The 17,561-nt window shown below is 42.5% G+C and overlaps 30 non-coding genes across 30 annotated transcripts; all 30 read right to left on the bottom strand.

Annotated features, from left to right (window-relative positions):
* Positions 1–391: 391 nt before the first annotated feature.
* LOC135158249 (5S ribosomal RNA) lies at positions 392–510 on the bottom strand. The gene has a single exon (XR_010297022.1). It is a non-coding gene; the product is annotated as a 5S ribosomal RNA (ribosomal RNA).
* Positions 511–977: 467 nt separating this feature from the next.
* Positions 978–1,096, bottom strand: LOC135158248 (5S ribosomal RNA). Its single transcript, XR_010297021.1, has one exon. It is a non-coding gene; the product is annotated as a 5S ribosomal RNA (ribosomal RNA).
* A 467-nt stretch (positions 1,097–1,563) lies between these two features.
* LOC135158246 (5S ribosomal RNA) lies at positions 1,564–1,682 on the bottom strand. The gene has a single exon (XR_010297019.1). It is a non-coding gene; the product is annotated as a 5S ribosomal RNA (ribosomal RNA).
* A 467-nt stretch (positions 1,683–2,149) lies between these two features.
* Positions 2,150–2,268, bottom strand: LOC135158245 (5S ribosomal RNA). The gene has a single exon (XR_010297018.1). It is a non-coding gene; the product is annotated as a 5S ribosomal RNA (ribosomal RNA).
* Positions 2,269–2,735: 467 nt separating this feature from the next.
* Positions 2,736–2,854, bottom strand: LOC135158244 (5S ribosomal RNA). Its single transcript, XR_010297017.1, has one exon. It is a non-coding gene; the product is annotated as a 5S ribosomal RNA (ribosomal RNA).
* Positions 2,855–3,321: 467 nt separating this feature from the next.
* Positions 3,322–3,440, bottom strand: LOC135158243 (5S ribosomal RNA). The gene has a single exon (XR_010297016.1). It is a non-coding gene; the product is annotated as a 5S ribosomal RNA (ribosomal RNA).
* Positions 3,441–3,907: 467 nt separating this feature from the next.
* On the bottom strand, positions 3,908–4,026 carry LOC135158242 (5S ribosomal RNA). Its single transcript, XR_010297015.1, has one exon. It is a non-coding gene; the product is annotated as a 5S ribosomal RNA (ribosomal RNA).
* A 468-nt stretch (positions 4,027–4,494) lies between these two features.
* Positions 4,495–4,613, bottom strand: LOC135158240 (5S ribosomal RNA). The gene has a single exon (XR_010297013.1). It is a non-coding gene; the product is annotated as a 5S ribosomal RNA (ribosomal RNA).
* Positions 4,614–5,080: 467 nt separating this feature from the next.
* Positions 5,081–5,199, bottom strand: LOC135158239 (5S ribosomal RNA). The gene has a single exon (XR_010297012.1). It is a non-coding gene; the product is annotated as a 5S ribosomal RNA (ribosomal RNA).
* A 467-nt stretch (positions 5,200–5,666) lies between these two features.
* Positions 5,667–5,785, bottom strand: LOC135158238 (5S ribosomal RNA). Its single transcript, XR_010297011.1, has one exon. It is a non-coding gene; the product is annotated as a 5S ribosomal RNA (ribosomal RNA).
* Positions 5,786–6,252: 467 nt separating this feature from the next.
* LOC135158237 (5S ribosomal RNA) lies at positions 6,253–6,371 on the bottom strand. Its single transcript, XR_010297010.1, has one exon. It is a non-coding gene; the product is annotated as a 5S ribosomal RNA (ribosomal RNA).
* A 467-nt stretch (positions 6,372–6,838) lies between these two features.
* LOC135158236 (5S ribosomal RNA) lies at positions 6,839–6,957 on the bottom strand. The gene has a single exon (XR_010297009.1). It is a non-coding gene; the product is annotated as a 5S ribosomal RNA (ribosomal RNA).
* Positions 6,958–7,424: 467 nt separating this feature from the next.
* LOC135158234 (5S ribosomal RNA) lies at positions 7,425–7,543 on the bottom strand. The gene has a single exon (XR_010297007.1). It is a non-coding gene; the product is annotated as a 5S ribosomal RNA (ribosomal RNA).
* Positions 7,544–8,010: 467 nt separating this feature from the next.
* On the bottom strand, positions 8,011–8,129 carry LOC135158233 (5S ribosomal RNA). Its single transcript, XR_010297006.1, has one exon. It is a non-coding gene; the product is annotated as a 5S ribosomal RNA (ribosomal RNA).
* Positions 8,130–8,596: 467 nt separating this feature from the next.
* On the bottom strand, positions 8,597–8,715 carry LOC135158232 (5S ribosomal RNA). Its single transcript, XR_010297005.1, has one exon. It is a non-coding gene; the product is annotated as a 5S ribosomal RNA (ribosomal RNA).
* A 467-nt stretch (positions 8,716–9,182) lies between these two features.
* On the bottom strand, positions 9,183–9,301 carry LOC135158231 (5S ribosomal RNA). Its single transcript, XR_010297004.1, has one exon. It is a non-coding gene; the product is annotated as a 5S ribosomal RNA (ribosomal RNA).
* A 467-nt stretch (positions 9,302–9,768) lies between these two features.
* On the bottom strand, positions 9,769–9,887 carry LOC135158230 (5S ribosomal RNA). Its single transcript, XR_010297003.1, has one exon. It is a non-coding gene; the product is annotated as a 5S ribosomal RNA (ribosomal RNA).
* Positions 9,888–10,354: 467 nt separating this feature from the next.
* On the bottom strand, positions 10,355–10,473 carry LOC135158229 (5S ribosomal RNA). Its single transcript, XR_010297002.1, has one exon. It is a non-coding gene; the product is annotated as a 5S ribosomal RNA (ribosomal RNA).
* Positions 10,474–10,940: 467 nt separating this feature from the next.
* Positions 10,941–11,059, bottom strand: LOC135158228 (5S ribosomal RNA). The gene has a single exon (XR_010297001.1). It is a non-coding gene; the product is annotated as a 5S ribosomal RNA (ribosomal RNA).
* A 467-nt stretch (positions 11,060–11,526) lies between these two features.
* Positions 11,527–11,645, bottom strand: LOC135158227 (5S ribosomal RNA). The gene has a single exon (XR_010297000.1). It is a non-coding gene; the product is annotated as a 5S ribosomal RNA (ribosomal RNA).
* Positions 11,646–12,112: 467 nt separating this feature from the next.
* LOC135158226 (5S ribosomal RNA) lies at positions 12,113–12,231 on the bottom strand. Its single transcript, XR_010296999.1, has one exon. It is a non-coding gene; the product is annotated as a 5S ribosomal RNA (ribosomal RNA).
* A 467-nt stretch (positions 12,232–12,698) lies between these two features.
* Positions 12,699–12,817, bottom strand: LOC135158225 (5S ribosomal RNA). Its single transcript, XR_010296998.1, has one exon. It is a non-coding gene; the product is annotated as a 5S ribosomal RNA (ribosomal RNA).
* Positions 12,818–13,284: 467 nt separating this feature from the next.
* Positions 13,285–13,403, bottom strand: LOC135158547 (5S ribosomal RNA). Its single transcript, XR_010297320.1, has one exon. It is a non-coding gene; the product is annotated as a 5S ribosomal RNA (ribosomal RNA).
* Positions 13,404–13,870: 467 nt separating this feature from the next.
* On the bottom strand, positions 13,871–13,989 carry LOC135158223 (5S ribosomal RNA). The gene has a single exon (XR_010296996.1). It is a non-coding gene; the product is annotated as a 5S ribosomal RNA (ribosomal RNA).
* A 467-nt stretch (positions 13,990–14,456) lies between these two features.
* LOC135158222 (5S ribosomal RNA) lies at positions 14,457–14,575 on the bottom strand. The gene has a single exon (XR_010296995.1). It is a non-coding gene; the product is annotated as a 5S ribosomal RNA (ribosomal RNA).
* Positions 14,576–15,042: 467 nt separating this feature from the next.
* On the bottom strand, positions 15,043–15,161 carry LOC135158221 (5S ribosomal RNA). Its single transcript, XR_010296994.1, has one exon. It is a non-coding gene; the product is annotated as a 5S ribosomal RNA (ribosomal RNA).
* Positions 15,162–15,628: 467 nt separating this feature from the next.
* On the bottom strand, positions 15,629–15,747 carry LOC135158220 (5S ribosomal RNA). Its single transcript, XR_010296993.1, has one exon. It is a non-coding gene; the product is annotated as a 5S ribosomal RNA (ribosomal RNA).
* A 467-nt stretch (positions 15,748–16,214) lies between these two features.
* LOC135158219 (5S ribosomal RNA) lies at positions 16,215–16,333 on the bottom strand. Its single transcript, XR_010296992.1, has one exon. It is a non-coding gene; the product is annotated as a 5S ribosomal RNA (ribosomal RNA).
* Positions 16,334–16,800: 467 nt separating this feature from the next.
* Positions 16,801–16,919, bottom strand: LOC135158218 (5S ribosomal RNA). Its single transcript, XR_010296991.1, has one exon. It is a non-coding gene; the product is annotated as a 5S ribosomal RNA (ribosomal RNA).
* A 467-nt stretch (positions 16,920–17,386) lies between these two features.
* On the bottom strand, positions 17,387–17,505 carry LOC135158217 (5S ribosomal RNA). Its single transcript, XR_010296990.1, has one exon. It is a non-coding gene; the product is annotated as a 5S ribosomal RNA (ribosomal RNA).
* Between the last annotated feature and the right edge of the window lie 56 nt (positions 17,506–17,561).

The following is a 17,561-nucleotide window of genomic DNA, read 5'->3' as shown; positions in this document are numbered from 1 at the left end:
ATTGGTTTCTTGATGTCTTCAGTCATTCCACCGATCTTTCATTGGGTTTGTTTCAGTTTCCATCGGATGCCTACCTACGAGAATTTTGAGATATTGTCGTGTTTTTTTTCTTGGATGCGCACCTGTGTGTGACGCAACAATTCACATGATGGTGTAGGCCTTGAACTGCGCGCCTCGTCTCTTGGAGACCCTGTGCTTGCAAACAAACGACTTTCCTCATTGCCTTGAATGTCGGACATCAAGCGAAAAGTTTATTCCTGCTCTATTAAAAAGGGTGACGAAGGAGACGAAAAAGACAACAAAAAGAGACAAAAGTGATACTATAAGGAAAACAAATACCAACGACTTAAAATGTAAAAATGAATAAAGGGGCATTTCATGAAGCAAAAAATGCCTACAACACCCGGTATTCCCAGGCGGTCTCCCATCCAAGTACTAACCGAGCCCTATGCTGCTTGACTTCGGTGATCGGACGAGAACCGGTATATTCAGCATGGTATGGTCGTAGGCTCTTGCTCCATCAAAGTCAAGCTATTTGAAGGGATACTATGACGTCATCATCTATTTAATCCCTGTCAGTAATAATATTGGTTTCTTGATGTCTTCAGTCATTCCACCGATCTTTCATTGGGTTTGTTTCAGTTTCCATCGGATGCCTACCTACGAGAATTTTGAGATATTGTCGTGTTTTTTTTCTTGGATGCGCACCTGTGTGTGACGCAACAATTCACATGATGGTGTAGGCCTTGAACTGCGCGCCTCGTCTCTTGGAGACCCTGTGCTTGCAAACAAACGACTTTCCTCATTGCCTTGAATGTCGGACATCAAGCGAAAAGTTTATTCCTGCTCTATTAAAAAGGGTGACGAAGGAGACGAAAAAGACAACAAAAAGAGACAAAAGTGATACTATAAGGAAAACAAATACCAACGACTTAAAATGTAAAAATGAATAAAGGGGCATTTCATGAAGCAAAAAATGCCTACAACACCCGGTATTCCCAGGCGGTCTCCCATCCAAGTACTAACCGAGCCCTATGCTGCTTGACTTCGGTGATCGGACGAGAACCGGTATATTCAGCATGGTATGGTCGTAGGCTCTTGCTCCATCAAAGTCAAGCTATTTGAAGGGATACTATGACGTCATCATCTATTTAATCCCTGTCAGTAATAATATTGGTTTCTTGATGTCTTCAGTCATTCCACCGATCTTTCATTGGGTTTGTTTCAGTTTCCATCGGATGCCTACCTACGAGAATTTTGAGATATTGTCGTGTTTTTTTTCTTGGATGCGCACCTGTGTGTGACGCAACAATTCACATGATGGTGTAGGCCTTGAACTGCGCGCCTCGTCTCTTGGAGACACTGTGCTTGCAAACAAACGACTTTCCTCATTGCCTTGAATGTCGGACATCAAGCGAAAAGTTTATTCCTGCTCTATTAAAAAGGGTGACGAAGGAGACGAAAAAGACAACAAAAAGAGACAAAAGTGATACTATAAGGAAAACAAATACCAACGACTTAAAATGTAAAAATGAATAAAGGGGCATTTCATGAAGCAAAAAATGCCTACAACACCCGGTATTCCCAGGCGGTCTCCCATCCAAGTACTAACCGAGCCCTATGCTGCTTGACTTCGGTGATCGGACGAGAACCGGTATATTCAGCATGGTATGGTCGTAGGCTCTTGCTCCATCAAAGTCAAGCTATTTGAAGGGATACTATGACGTCATCATCTATTTAATCCCTGTCAGTAATAATATTGGTTTCTTGATGTCTTCAGTCATTCCACCGATCTTTCATTGGGTTTGTTTCAGTTTCCATCGGATGCCTACCTACGAGAATTTTGAGATATTGTCGTGTTTTTTTTCTTGGATGCGCACCTGTGTGTGACGCAACAATTCACATGATGGTGTAGGCCTTGAACTGCGCGCCTCGTCTCTTGGAGACCCTGTGCTTGCAAACAAACGACTTTCCTCATTGCCTTGAATGTCGGACATCAAGCGAAAAGTTTATTCCTGCTCTATTAAAAAGGGTGACGAAGGAGACGAAAAAGACAACAAAAAGAGACAAAAGTGATACTATAAGGAAAACAAATACCAACGACTTAAAATGTAAAAATGAATAAAGGGGCATTTCATGAAGCAAAAAATGCCTACAACACCCGGTATTCCCAGGCGGTCTCCCATCCAAGTACTAACCGAGCCCTATGCTGCTTGACTTCGGTGATCGGACGAGAACCGGTATATTCAGCATGGTATGGTCGTAGGCTCTTGCTCCATCAAAGTCAAGCTATTTGAAGGGATACTATGACGTCATCATCTATTTAATCCCTGTCAGTAATAATATTGGTTTCTTGATGTCTTCAGTCATTCCACCGATCTTTCATTGGGTTTGTTTCAGTTTCCATCGGATGCCTACCTACGAGAATTTTGAGATATTGTCGTGTTTTTTTTCTTGGATGCGCACCTGTGTGTGACGCAACAATTCACATGATGGTGTAGGCCTTGAACTGCGCGCCTCGTCTCTTGGAGACCCTGTGCTTGCAAACAAACGACTTTCCTCATTGCCTTGAATGTCGGACATCAAGCGAAAAGTTTATTCCTGCTCTATTAAAAAGGGTGACGAAGGAGACGAAAAAGACAACAAAAAGAGACAAAAGTGATACTATAAGGAAAACAAATACCAACGACTTAAAATGTAAAAATGAATAAAGGGGCATTTCATGAAGCAAAAAATGCCTACAACACCCGGTATTCCCAGGCGGTCTCCCATCCAAGTACTAACCGAGCCCTATGCTGCTTGACTTCGGTGATCGGACGAGAACCGGTATATTCAGCATGGTATGGTCGTAGGCTCTTGCTCCATCAAAGTCAAGCTATTTGAAGGGATACTATGACGTCATCATCTATTTAATCCCTGTCAGTAATAATATTGGTTTCTTGATGTCTTCAGTCATTCCACCGATCTTTCATTGGGTTTGTTTCAGTTTCCATCGGATGCCTACCTACGAGAATTTTGAGATATTGTCGTGTTTTTTTTCTTGGATGCGCACCTGTGTGTGACGCAACAATTCACATGATGGTGTAGGCCTTGAACTGCGCGCCTCGTCTCTTGGAGACCCTGTGCTTGCAAACAAACGACTTTCCTCATTGCCTTGAATGTCGGACATCAAGCGAAAAGTTTATTCCTGCTCTATTAAAAAGGGTGACGAAGGAGACGAAAAAGACAACAAAAAGAGACAAAAGTGATACTATAAGGAAAACAAATACCAACGACTTAAAATGTAAAAATGAATAAAGGGGCATTTCATGAAGCAAAAAATGCCTACAACACCCGGTATTCCCAGGCGGTCTCCCATCCAAGTACTAACCGAGCCCTATGCTGCTTGACTTCGGTGATCGGACGAGAACCGGTATATTCAGCATGGTATGGTCGTAGGCTCTTGCTCCATCAAAGTCAAGCTATTTGAAGGGATACTATGACGTCATCATCTATTTAATCCCTGTCAGTAATAATATTGGTTTCTTGATGTCTTCAGTCATTCCACCGATCTTTCATTGGGTTTGTTTCAGTTTCCATCGGATGCCTACCTACGAGAATTTTGAGATATTGTCGTGTTTTTTTTCTTGGATGCGCACCTGTGTGTGACGCAACAATTCACATGATGGTGTAGGCCTTGAACTGCGCGCCTCGTCTCTTGGAGACCCTGTGCTTGCAAACAAACGACTTTCCTCATTGCCTTGAATGTCGGACATCAAGCGAAAAGTTTATTCCTGCTCTATTAAAAAGGGTGACGAAGGAGACGAAAAAGACAACAAAAAGAGACAAAAGTGATACTATAAGGAAAACAAATACCAACGACTTAAAATGTTTAAATGAATAAAGGGGCATTTCATGAAGCAAAAAATGCCTACAACACCCGGTATTCCCAGGCGGTCTCCCATCCAAGTACTAACCGAGCCCTATGCTGCTTGACTTCGGTGATCGGACGAGAACCGGTATATTCAGCATGGTATGGTCGTAGGCTCTTGCTCCATCAAAGTCAAGCTATTTGAAGGGATACTATGACGTCATCATCTATTTAATCCCTGTCAGTAATAATATTGGTTTCTTGATGTCTTCAGTCATTCCACCGATCTTTCATTGGGTTTGTTTCAGTTTCCATCGGATGCCTACCTACGAGAATTTTGAGATATTGTCGTGTTTTTTTTCTTGGATGCGCACCTGTGTGTGACGCAACAATTCACATGATGGTGTAGGCCTTGAACTGCGCGCCTCGTCTCTTGGAGACCCTGTGCTTGCAAACAAACGACTTTCCTCATTGCCTTGAATGTCGGACATCAAGCGAAAAGTTTATTCCTGCTCTATTAAAAAGGGTGACGAAGGAGACGAAAAAGACAACAAAAAGAGACAAAAGTGATACTATAAGGAAAACAAATACCAACGACTTAAAATGTAAAAATGAATAAAGGGGCATTTTTTTGAAGCAAAAAATGCCTACAACACCCGGTATTCCCAGGCGGTCTCCCATCCAAGTACTAACCGAGCCCTATGCTGCTTGACTTCGGTGATCGGACGAGAACCGGTATATTCAGCATGGTATGGTCGTAGGCTCTTGCTCCATCAAAGTCAAGCTATTTGAAGGGATACTATGACGTCATCATCTATTTAATCCCTGTCAGTAATAATATTGGTTTCTTGATATCTTCAGTCATTCCACCGATCTTTCATTGGGTTTGTTTCAGTTTCCATCGGATGCCTACCTACGAGAATTTTGAGATATTGTCGTGTTTTTTTTCTTGGATGCGCACCTGTGTGTGACGCAACAATTCACATGATGGTGTAGGCCTTGAACTGCGCGCCTCGTCTCTTGGAGACCCTGTGCTTGCAAACAAACGACTTTCCTCATTGCCTTGAATGTCGGACATCAAGCGAAAAGTTTATTCCTGCTCTATTAAAAAGGGTGACGAAGGAGACGAAAAAGACAACAAAAAGAGACAAAAGTGATACTATAAGGAAAACAAATACCAACGACTTAAAATGTAAAAATGAATAAAGGGGCATTTCATGAAGCAAAAAATGCCTACAACACCCGGTATTCCCAGGCGGTCTCCCATCCAAGTACTAACCGAGCCCTATGCTGCTTGACTTCGGTGATCGGACGAGAACCGGTATATTCAGCATGGTATGGTCGTAGGCTCTTGCTCCATCAAAGTCAAGCTATTTGAAGGGATACTATGACGTCATCATCTATTTAATCCCTGTCAGTAATAATATTGGTTTCTTGATGTCTTCAGTCATTCCACCGATCTTTCATTGGGTTTGTTTCAGTTTCCATCGGATGCCTACCTACGAGAATTTTGAGATATTGTCGTGTTTTTTTTCTTGGATGCGCACCTGTGTGTGACGCAACAATTCACATGATGGTGTAGGCCTTGAACTGCGCGCCTCGTCTCTTGGAGACCCTGTGCTTGCAAACAAACGACTTTCCTCATTGCCTTGAATGTCGGACATCAAGCGAAAAGTTTATTCCTGCTCTATTAAAAAGGGTGACGAAGGAGACGAAAAAGACAACAAAAAGAGACAAAAGTGATACTATAAGGAAAACAAATACCAACGACTTAAAATGTAAAAATGAATAAAGGGGCATTTCATGAAGCAAAAAATGCCTACAACACCCGGTATTCCCAGGCGGTCTCCCATCCAAGTACTAACCGAGCCCTATGCTGCTTGACTTCGGTGATCGGACGAGAACCGGTATATTCAGCATGGTATGGTCGTAGGCTCTTGCTCCATCAAAGTCAAGCTATTTGAAGGGATACTATGACGTCATCATCTATTTAATCCCTGTCAGTAATAATATTGGTTTCTTGATGTCTTCAGTCATTCCACCGATCTTTCATTGGGTTTGTTTCAGTTTCCATCGGATGCCTACCTACGAGAATTTTGAGATATTGTCGTGTTTTTTTTCTTGGATGCGCACCTGTGTGTGACGCAACAATTCACATGATGGTGTAGGCCTTGAACTGCGCGCCTCGTCTCTTGGAGACCCTGTGCTTGCAAACAAACGACTTTCCTCATTGCCTTGAATGTCGGACATCAAGCGAAAAGTTTATTCCTGCTCTATTAAAAAGGGTGACGAAGGAGACGAAAAAGACAACAAAAAGAGACAAAAGTGATACTATAAGGAAAACAAATACCAACGACTTAAAATGTAAAAATGAATAAAGGGGCATTTCATGAAGCAAAAAATGCCTACAACACCCGGTATTCCCAGGCGGTCTCCCATCCAAGTACTAACCGAGCCCTATGCTGCTTGACTTCGGTGATCGGACGAGAACCGGTATATTCAGCATGGTATGGTCGTAGGCTCTTGCTCCATCAAAGTCAAGCTATTTGAAGGGATACTATGACGTCATCATCTATTTAATCCCTGTCAGTAATAATATTGGTTTCTTGATGTCTTCAGTCATTCCACCGATCTTTCATTGGGTTTGTTTCAGTTTCCATCGGATGCCTACCTACGAGAATTTTGAGATATTGTCGTGTTTTTTTTCTTGGATGCGCACCTGTGTGTGACGCAACAATTCACATGATGGTGTAGGCCTTGAACTGCGCGCCTCGTCTCTTGGAGACCCTGTGCTTGCAAACAAACGACTTTCCTCATTGCCTTGAATGTCGGACATCAAGCGAAAAGTTTATTCCTGCTCTATTAAAAAGGGTGACGAAGGAGACGAAAAAGACAACAAAAAGAGACAAAAGTGATACTATAAGGAAAACAAATACCAACGACTTAAAATGTAAAAATGAATAAAGGGGCATTTCATGAAGCAAAAAATGCCTACAACACCCGGTATTCCCAGGCGGTCTCCCATCCAAGTACTAACCGAGCCCTATGCTGCTTGACTTCGGTGATCGGACGAGAACCGGTATATTCAGCATGGTATGGTCGTAGGCTCTTGCTCCATCAAAGTCAAGCTATTTGAAGGGATACTATGACGTCATCATCTATTTAATCCCTGTCAGTAATAATATTGGTTTCTTGATGTCTTCAGTCATTCCACCGATCTTTCATTGGGTTTGTTTCAGTTTCCATCGGATGCCTACCTACGAGAATTTTGAGATATTGTCGTGTTTTTTTTCTTGGATGCGCACCTGTGTGTGACGCAACAATTCACATGATGGTGTAGGCCTTGAACTGCGCGCCTCGTCTCTTGGAGACCCTGTGCTTGCAAACAAACGACTTTCCTCATTGCCTTGAATGTCGGACATCAAGCGAAAAGTTTATTCCTGCTCTATTAAAAAGGGTGACGAAGGAGACGAAAAAGACAACAAAAAGAGACAAAAGTGATACTATAAGGAAAACAAATACCAACGACTTAAAATGTAAAAATGAATAAAGGGGCATTTCATGAAGCAAAAAATGCCTACAACACCCGGTATTCCCAGGCGGTCTCCCATCCAAGTACTAACCGAGCCCTATGCTGCTTGACTTCGGTGATCGGACGAGAACCGGTATATTCAGCATGGTATGGTCGTAGGCTCTTGCTCCATCAAAGTCAAGCTATTTGAAGGGATACTATGACGTCATCATCTATTTAATCCCTGTCAGTAATAATATTGGTTTCTTGATGTCTTCAGTCATTCCACCGATCTTTCATTGGGTTTGTTTCAGTTTCCATCGGATGCCTACCTACGAGAATTTTGAGATATTGTCGTGTTTTTTTTCTTGGATGCGCACCTGTGTGTGACGCAACAATTCACATGATGGTGTAGGCCTTGAACTGCGCGCCTCGTCTCTTGGAGACCCTGTGCTTGCAAACAAACGACTTTCCTCATTGCCTTGAATGTCGGACATCAAGCGAAAAGTTTATTCCTGCTCTATTAAAAAGGGTGACGAAGGAGACGAAAAAGACAACAAAAAGAGACAAAAGTGATACTATAAGGAAAACAAATACCAACGACTTAAAATGTAAAAATGAATAAAGGGGCATTTCATGAAGCAAAAAATGCCTACAACACCCGGTATTCCCAGGCGGTCTCCCATCCAAGTACTAACCGAGCCCTATGCTGCTTGACTTCGGTGATCGGACGAGAACCGGTATATTCAGCATGGTATGGTCGTAGGCTCTTGCTCCATCAAAGTCAAGCTATTTGAAGGGATACTATGACGTCATCATCTATTTAATCCCTGTCAGTAATAATATTGGTTTCTTGATGTCTTCAGTCATTCCACCGATCTTTCATTGGGTTTGTTTCAGTTTCCATCGGATGCCTACCTACGAGAATTTTGAGATATTGTCGTGTTTTTTTTCTTGGATGCGCACCTGTGTGTGACGCAACAATTCACATGATGGTGTAGGCCTTGAACTGCGCGCCTCGTCTCTTGGAGACCCTGTGCTTGCAAACAAACGACTTTCCTCATTGCCTTGAATGTCGGACATCAAGCGAAAAGTTTATTCCTGCTCTATTAAAAAGGGTGACGAAGGAGACGAAAAAGACAACAAAAAGAGACAAAAGTGATACTATAAGGAAAACAAATACCAACGACTTAAAATGTAAAAATGAATAAAGGGGCATTTCATGAAGCAAAAAATGCCTACAACACCCGGTATTCCCAGGCGGTCTCCCATCCAAGTACTAACCGAGCCCTATGCTGCTTGACTTCGGTGATCGGACGAGAACCGGTATATTCAGCATGGTATGGTCGTAGGCTCTTGCTCCATCAAAGTCAAGCTATTTGAAGGGATACTATGACGTCATCATCTATTTAATCCCTGTCAGTAATAATATTGGTTTCTTGATGTCTTCAGTCATTCCACCGATCTTTCATTGGGTTTGTTTCAGTTTCCATCGGATGCCTACCTACGAGAATTTTGAGATATTGTCGTGTTTTTTTTCTTGGATGCGCACCTGTGTGTGACGCAACAATTCACATGATGGTGTAGGCCTTGAACTGCGCGCCTCGTCTCTTGGAGACCCTGTGCTTGCAAACAAACGACTTTCCTCATTGCCTTGAATGTCGGACATCAAGCGAAAAGTTTATTCCTGCTCTATTAAAAAGGGTGACGAAGGAGACGAAAAAGACAACAAAAAGAGACAAAAGTGATACTATAAGGAAAACAAATACCAACGACTTAAAATGTAAAAATGAATAAAGGGGCATTTCATGAAGCAAAAAATGCCTACAACACCCGGTATTCCCAGGCGGTCTCCCATCCAAGTACTAACCGAGCCCTATGCTGCTTGACTTCGGTGATCGGACGAGAACCGGTATATTCAGCATGGTATGGTCGTAGGCTCTTGCTCCATCAAAGTCAAGCTATTTGAAGGGATACTATGACGTCATCATCTATTTAATCCCTGTCAGTAATAATATTGGTTTCTTGATGTCTTCAGTCATTCCACCGATCTTTCATTGGGTTTGTTTCAGTTTCCATCGGATGCCTACCTACGAGAATTTTGAGATATTGTCGTGTTTTTTTTCTTGGATGCGCACCTGTGTGTGACGCAACAATTCACATGATGGTGTAGGCCTTGAACTGCGCGCCTCGTCTCTTGGAGACCCTGTGCTTGCAAACAAACGACTTTCCTCATTGCCTTGAATGTCGGACATCAAGCGAAAAGTTTATTCCTGCTCTATTAAAAAGGGTGACGAAGGAGACGAAAAAGACAACAAAAAGAGACAAAAGTGATACTATAAGGAAAACAAATACCAACGACTTAAAATGTAAAAATGAATAAAGGGGCATTTCATGAAGCAAAAAATGCCTACAACACCCGGTATTCCCAGGCGGTCTCCCATCCAAGTACTAACCGAGCCCTATGCTGCTTGACTTCGGTGATCGGACGAGAACCGGTATATTCAGCATGGTATGGTCGTAGGCTCTTGCTCCATCAAAGTCAAGCTATTTGAAGGGATACTATGACGTCACCATCTATTTAATCCCTGTCAGTAATAATATTGGTTTCTTGATGTCTTCAGTCATTCCACCGATCTTTCATTGGGTTTGTTTCAGTTTCCATCGGATGCCTACCTACGAGAATTTTGAGATATTGTCGTGTTTTTTTTCTTGGATGCGCACCTGTGTGTGACGCAACAATTCACATGATGGTGTAGGCCTTGAACTGCGCGCCTCGTCTCTTGGAGACCCTGTGCTTGCAAACAAACGACTTTCCTCATTGCCTTGAATGTCGGACATCAAGCGAAAAGTTTATTCCTGCTCTATTAAAAAGGGTGACGAAGGAGACGAAAAAGACAACAAAAAGAGACAAAAGTGATACTATAAGGAAAACAAATACCAACGACTTAAAATGTAAAAATGAATAAAGGGGCATTTCATGAAGCAAAAAATGCCTACAACACCCGGTATTCCCAGGCGGTCTCCCATCCAAGTACTAACCGAGCCCTATGCTGCTTGACTTCGGTGATCGGACGAGAACCGGTATATTCAGCATGGTATGGTCGTAGGCTCTTGCTCCATCAAAGTCAAGCTATTTGAAGGGATACTATGACGTCATCATCTATTTAATCCCTGTCAGTAATAATATTGGTTTCTTGATGTCTTCAGTCATTCCACCGATCTTTCATTGGGTTTGTTTCAGTTTCCATCGGATGCCTACCTACGAGAATTTTGAGATATTGTCGTGTTTTTTTTCTTGGATGCGCACCTGTGTGTGACGCAACAATTCACATGATGGTGTAGGCCTTGAACTGCGCGCCTCGTCTCTTGGAGACCCTGTGCTTGCAAACAAACGACTTTCCTCATTGCCTTGAATGTCGGACATCAAGCGAAAAGTTTATTCCTGCTCTATTAAAAAGGGTGACGAAGGAGACGAAAAAGACAACAAAAAGAGACAAAAGTGATACTATAAGGAAAACAAATACCAACGACTTAAAATGTAAAAATGAATAAAGGGGCATTTCATGAAGCAAAAAATGCCTACAACACCCGGTATTCCCAGGCGGTCTCCCATCCAAGTACTAACCGAGCCCTATGCTGCTTGACTTCGGTGATCGGACGAGAACCGGTATATTCAGCATGGTATGGTCGTAGGCTCTTGCTCCATCAAAGTCAAGCTATTTGAAGGGATACTATGACGTCACCATCTATTTAATCCCTGTCAGTAATAATATTGGTTTCTTGATGTCTTCAGTCATTCCACCGATCTTTCATTGGGTTTGTTTCAGTTTCCATCGGATGCCTACCTACGAGAATTTTGAGAGATTGTCGTGTTTTTTTTCTTGGATGCGCACCTGTGTGTGACGCAACAATTCACATGATGGTGTAGGCCTTGAACTGCGCGCCTCGTCTCTTGGAGACCCTGTGCTTGCAAACAAACGACTTTCCTCATTGCCTTGAATGTCGGACATCAAGCGAAAAGTTTATTCCTGCTCTATTAAAAAGGGTGACGAAGGAGACGAAAAAGACAACAAAAAGAGACAAAAGTGATACTATAAGGAAAACAAATACCAACGACTTAAAATGTAAAAATGAATAAAGGGGCATTTCATGAAGCAAAAAATGCCTACAACACCCGGTATTCCCAGGCGGTCTCCCATCCAAGTACTAACCGAGCCCTATGCTGCTTGACTTCGGTGATCGGACGAGAACCGGTATATTCAGCATGGTATGGTCGTAGGCTCTTGCTCCATCAAAGTCAAGCTATTTGAAGGGATACTATGACGTCATCATCTATTTAATCCCTGTCAGTAATAATATTGGTTTCTTGATGTCTTCAGTCATTCCACCGATCTTTCATTGGGTTTGTTTCAGTTTCCATCGGATGCCTACCTACGAGAATTTTGAGATATTGTCGTGTTTTTTTTCTTGGATGCGCACCTGTGTGTGACGCAACAATTCACATGATGGTGTAGGCCTTGAACTGCGCGCCTCGTCTCTTGGAGACCCTGTGCTTGCAAACAAACGACTTTCCTCATTGCCTTGAATGTCGGACATCAAGCGAAAAGTTTATTCCTGCTCTATTAAAAAGGGTGACGAAGGAGACGAAAAAGACAACAAAAAGAGACAAAAGTGATACTATAAGGAAAACAAATACCAACGACTTAAAATGTAAAAATGAATAAAGGGGCATTTCATGAAGCAAAAAATGCCTACAACACCCGGTATTCCCAGGCGGTCTCCCATCCAAGTACTAACCGAGCCCTATGCTGCTTGACTTCGGTGATCGGACGAGAACCGGTATATTCAGCATGGTATGGTCGTAGGCTCTTGCTCCATCAAAGTCAAGCTATTTGAAGGGATACTATGACGTCATCATCTATTTAATCCCTGTCAGTAATAATATTGGTTTCTTGATGTCTTCAGTCATTCCACCGATCTTTCATTGGGTTTGTTTCAGTTTCCATCGGATGCCTACCTACGAGAATTTTGAGATATTGTCGTGTTTTTTTTCTTGGATGCGCACCTGTGTGTGACGCAACAATTCACATGATGGTGTAGGCCTTGAACTGCGCGCCTCGTCTCTTGGAGACCCTGTGCTTGCAAACAAACGACTTTCCTCATTGCCTTGAATGTCGGACATCAAGCGAAAAGTTTATTCCTGCTCTATTAAAAAGGGTGACGAAGGAGACGAAAAAGACAACAAAAAGAGACAAAAGTGATACTATAAGGAAAACAAATACCAACGACTTAAAATGTAAAAATGAATAAAGGGGCATTTCATGAAGCAAAAAATGCCTACAACACCCGGTATTCCCAGGCGGTCTCCCATCCAAGTACTAACCGAGCCCTATGCTGCTTGACTTCGGTGATCGGACGAGAACCGGTATATTCAGCATGGTATGGTCGTAGGCTCTTGCTCCATCAAAGTCAAGCTATTTGAAGGGATACTATGACGTCATCATCTATTTAATCCCTGTCAGTAATAATATTGGTTTCTTGATGTCTTCAGTCATTCCACCGATCTTTCATTGGGTTTGTTTCAGTTTCCATCGGATGCCTACCTACGAGAATTTTGAGATATTGTCGTGTTTTTTTTCTTGGATGCGCACCTGTGTGTGACGCAACAATTCACATGATGGTGTAGGCCTTGAACTGCGCGCCTCGTCTCTTGGAGACCCTGTGCTTGCAAACAAACGACTTTCCTCATTGCCTTGAATGTCGGACATCAAGCGAAAAGTTTATTCCTGCTCTATTAAAAAGGGTGACGAAGGAGACGAAAAAGACAACAAAAAGAGACAAAAGTGATACTATAAGGAAAACAAATACCAACGACTTAAAATGTAAAAATGAATAAAGGGGCATTTCATGAAGCAAAAAATGCCTACAACACCCGGTATTCCCAGGCGGTCTCCCATCCAAGTACTAACCGAGCCCTATGCTGCTTGAGTTCGGTGATCGGACGAGAACCGGTATATTCAGCATGGTATGGTCGTAGGCTCTTGCTCCATCAAAGTCAAGCTATTTGAAGGGATACTATGACGTCATCATCTATTTAATCCCTGTCAGTAATAATATTGGTTTCTTGATGTCTTCAGTCATTCCACCGATCTTTCATTGGGTTTGTTTCAGTTTCCATCGGATGCCTACCTACGAGAATTTTGAGATATTGTCGTGTTTTTTTTCTTGGATGCGCACCTGTGTGTGACGCAACAATTCACATGATGGTGTAGGCCTTGAACTGCGCGCCTCGTCTCTTGGAGACCCTGTGCTTGCAAACAAACGACTTTCCTCATTGCCTTGAATGTCGGACATCAAGCGAAAAGTTTATTCCTGCTCTATTAAAAAGGGTGACGAAGGAGACGAAAAAGACAACAAAAAGAGACAAAAGTGATACTATAAGGAAAACAAATACCAACGACTTAAAATGTAAAAATGAATAAAGGGGCATTTCATGAAGCAAAAAATGCCTACAACACCCGGTATTCCCAGGCGGTCTCCCATCCAAGTACTAACCGAGCCCTATGCTGCTTGACTTCGGTGATCGGACGAGAACCGGTATATTCAGCATGGTATGGTCGTAGGCTCTTGCTCCATCAAAGTCAAGCTATTTGAAGGGATACTATGACGTCATCATCTATTTAATCCCTGTCAGTAATAATATTGGTTTCTTGATGTCTTCAGTCATTCCACCGATCTTTCATTGGGTTTGTTTCAGTTTCCATCGGATGCCTACCTACGAGAATTTTGAGATATTGTCGTGTTTTTTTTCTTGGATGCGCACCTGTGTGTGACGCAACAATTCACATGATGGTGTAGGCCTTGAACTGCGCGCCTCGTCTCTTGGAGACCCTGTGCTTGCAAACAAACGACTTTCCTCATTGCCTTGAATGTCGGACATCAAGCGAAAAGTTTATTCCTGCTCTATTAAAAAGGGTGACGAAGGAGACGAAAAAGACAACAAAAAGAGACAAAAGTGATACTATAAGGAAAACAAATACCAACGACTTAAAATGTAAAAATGAATAAAGGGGCATTTCATGAAGCAAAAAATGCCTACAACACCCGGTATTCCCAGGCGGTCTCCCATCCAAGTACTAACCGAGCCCTATGCTGCTTGACTTCGGTGATCGGACGAGAACCGGTATATTCAGCATGGTATGGTCGTAGGCTCTTGCTCCATCAAAGTCAAGCTATTTGAAGGGATACTATGACGTCATCATCTATTTAATCCCTGTCAGTAATAATATTGGTTTCTTGATGTCTTCAGTCATTCCACCGATCTTTCATTGGGTTTGTTTCAGTTTCCATCGGATGCCTACCTACGAGAATTTTGAGATATTGTCGTGTTTTTTTTCTTGGATGCGCACCTGTGTGTGACGCAACAATTCACATGATGGTGTAGGCCTTGAACTGCGCGCCTCGTCTCTTGGAGACCCTGTGCTTGCAAACAAACGACTTTCCTCATTGCCTTGAATGTCGGACATCAAGCGAAAAGTTTATTCCTGCTCTATTAAAAAGGGTGACGAAGGAGACGAAAAAGACAACAAAAAGAGACAAAAGTGATACTATAAGGAAAACAAATACCAACGACTTAAAATGTAAAAATGAATAAAGGGGCATTTCATGAAGCAAAAAATGCCTACAACACCCGGTATTCCCAGGCGGTCTCCCATCCAAGTACTAACCGAGCCCTATGCTGCTTGACTTCGGTGATCGGACGAGAACCGGTATATTCAGCATGGTATGGTCGTAGGCTCTTGCTCCATCAAAGTCAAGCTATTTGAAGGGATACTATGACGTCATCATCTATTTAATCCCTGTCAGTAATAATATTGGTTTCTTGATGTCTTCAGTCATTCCACCGATCTTTCATTGGGTTTGTTTCAGTTTCCATCGGATGCCTACCTACGAGAATTTTGAGATATTGTCGTGTTTTTTTTCTTGGATGCGCACCTGTGTGTGACGCAACAATTCACATGATGGTGTAGGCCTTGAACTGCGCGCCTCGTCTCTTGGAGACCCTGTGCTTGCAAACAAACGACTTTCCTCATTGCCTTGAATGTCGGACATCAAGCGAAAAGTTTATTCCTGCTCTATTAAAAAGGGTGACGAAGGAGACGAAAAAGACAACAAAAAGAGACAAAAGTGATACTATAAGGAAAACAAATACCAACGACTTAAAATGTAAAAATGAATAAAGGGGCATTTCATGAAGCAAAAAATGCCTACAACACCCGGTATTCCCAGGCGGTCTCCCATCCAAGTACTAACCGAGCCCTATGCTGCTTGACTTCGGTGATCGGACGAGAACCGGTATATTCAGCATGGTATGGTCGTAGGCTCTTGCTCCATCAAAGTCAAGCTATTTGAAGGGATACTATGACGTCATCATCTATTTAATCCCTGTCAGTAATAATATTGGTTTCTTGATGTCTTCAGTCATTCCACCGATCTTTCATTGGGTTTGTTTCAGTTTCCATCGGATGCCTACCTACGAGAATTTTGAGATATTGTCGTGTTTTTTTTCTTGGATGCGCACCTGTGTGTGACGCAACAATTCACATGATGGTGTAGGCCTTGAACTGCGCGCCTCGTCTCTTGGAGACCCTGTGCTTGCAAACAAACGACTTTCCTCATTGCCTTGAATGTCGGACATCAAGCGAAAAGTTTATTCCTGCTCTATTAAAAAGGGTGACGAAGGAGACGAAAAAGACAACAAAAAGAGACAAAAGTGATACTATAAGGAAAACAAATACCAACGACTTAAAATGTAAAAATGAATAAAGGGGCATTTCATGAAGCAAAAAATGCCTACAACACCCGGTATTCCCAGGCGGTCTCCCATCCAAGTACTAACCGAGCCCTATGCTGCTTGACTTCGGTGATCGGACGAGAACCGGTATATTCAGCATGGTATGGTCGTAGGCTCTTGCTCCATCAAAGTCAAGCTATTTGAAGGGATACTATGACGTCATCATCTATTTAATCCCTGTCAGTAATAATATTGGTTTCTTGATGTCTTCAGTCATTCCACCGATCTTTCATTGGGTTTGTTTCAGTTTCCATCGGATGCCTACCTACGAGAATTTTGAGATATTGTCGTGTTTTTTTTCTTGGATGCGCACCTGTGTGTGACGCAACAATTCACATGATGGTGTAGGCCTTGAACTGCGCGCCTCGTCTCTTGGAGACCCTGTGCTTGCAAACAAACGACTTTCCTCATTGCCTTGAATGTCGGACATCAAGCGAAAAGTTTATTCCTGCTCTATTAAAAAGGGTGACGAAGGAGACGAAAAAGACAACAAAAAGAGACAAAAGTGATACTATAAGGAAAACAAATACCAACGACTTAAAATGTAAAAATGAATAAAGGGGCATTTCATGAAGCAAAAAATGCCTACAACACCCGGTATTCCCAGGCGGTCTCCCATCCAAGTACTAACCGAGCCCTATGCTGCTTGACTTCGGTGATCGGACGAGAACCGGTATATTCAGCATGGTATGGTCGTAGGCTCTTGCTCCATCAAAGTCAAGCTATTTGAAGGGATACTATGACGTCATCATCTATTTAATCCCTGTCAGTAATAATATTGGTTTCTTGATGTCTTCAGTCATTCCACCGATCTTTCATTGGGTTTGTTTCAGTTTCCATCGGATGCCTACCTACGAGAATTTTGAGATATTGTCGTGTTTTTTTTCTTGGATGCGCACCTGTGTGTGACGCAACAATTCACATGATGGTGTAGGCCTTGAACTGCGCGCCTCGTCTCTTGGAGACCCTGTGCTTGCAAACAAACGACTTTCCTCATTGCCTTGAATGTCGGACATCAAGCGAAAAGTTTATTCCTGCTCTATTAAAAAGGGTGACGAAGGAGACGAAAAAGACAACAAAAAGAGACAAAAGTGATACTATAAGGAAAACAAATACCAACGACTTAAAATGTAAAAATGAATAAAGGGGCATTTCATGAAGCAAAAAATGCCTACAACACCCGGTATTCCCAGGCGGTCTCCCATCCAAGTACTAACCGAGCCCTATGCTGCTTGACTTCGGTGATCGGACGAGAACCGGTATATTCAGCATGGTATGGTCGTAGGCTCTTGCTCCATCAAAGTCAAGCTATTTGAAGGGATACTATGACGTCATCATCTATT

Source organism: Lytechinus pictus, unplaced genomic scaffold (assembly GCF_037042905.1).
Source record: "Lytechinus pictus isolate F3 Inbred unplaced genomic scaffold, Lp3.0 scaffold_45, whole genome shotgun sequence".
NCBI classification, from domain to species: Eukaryota; Metazoa; Echinodermata; class Echinoidea; order Temnopleuroida; family Toxopneustidae; genus Lytechinus; species Lytechinus pictus.
Note: the sequence above shows the minus strand (reverse complement) of the source record. Positions and strands in the feature narration are given on the sequence as shown.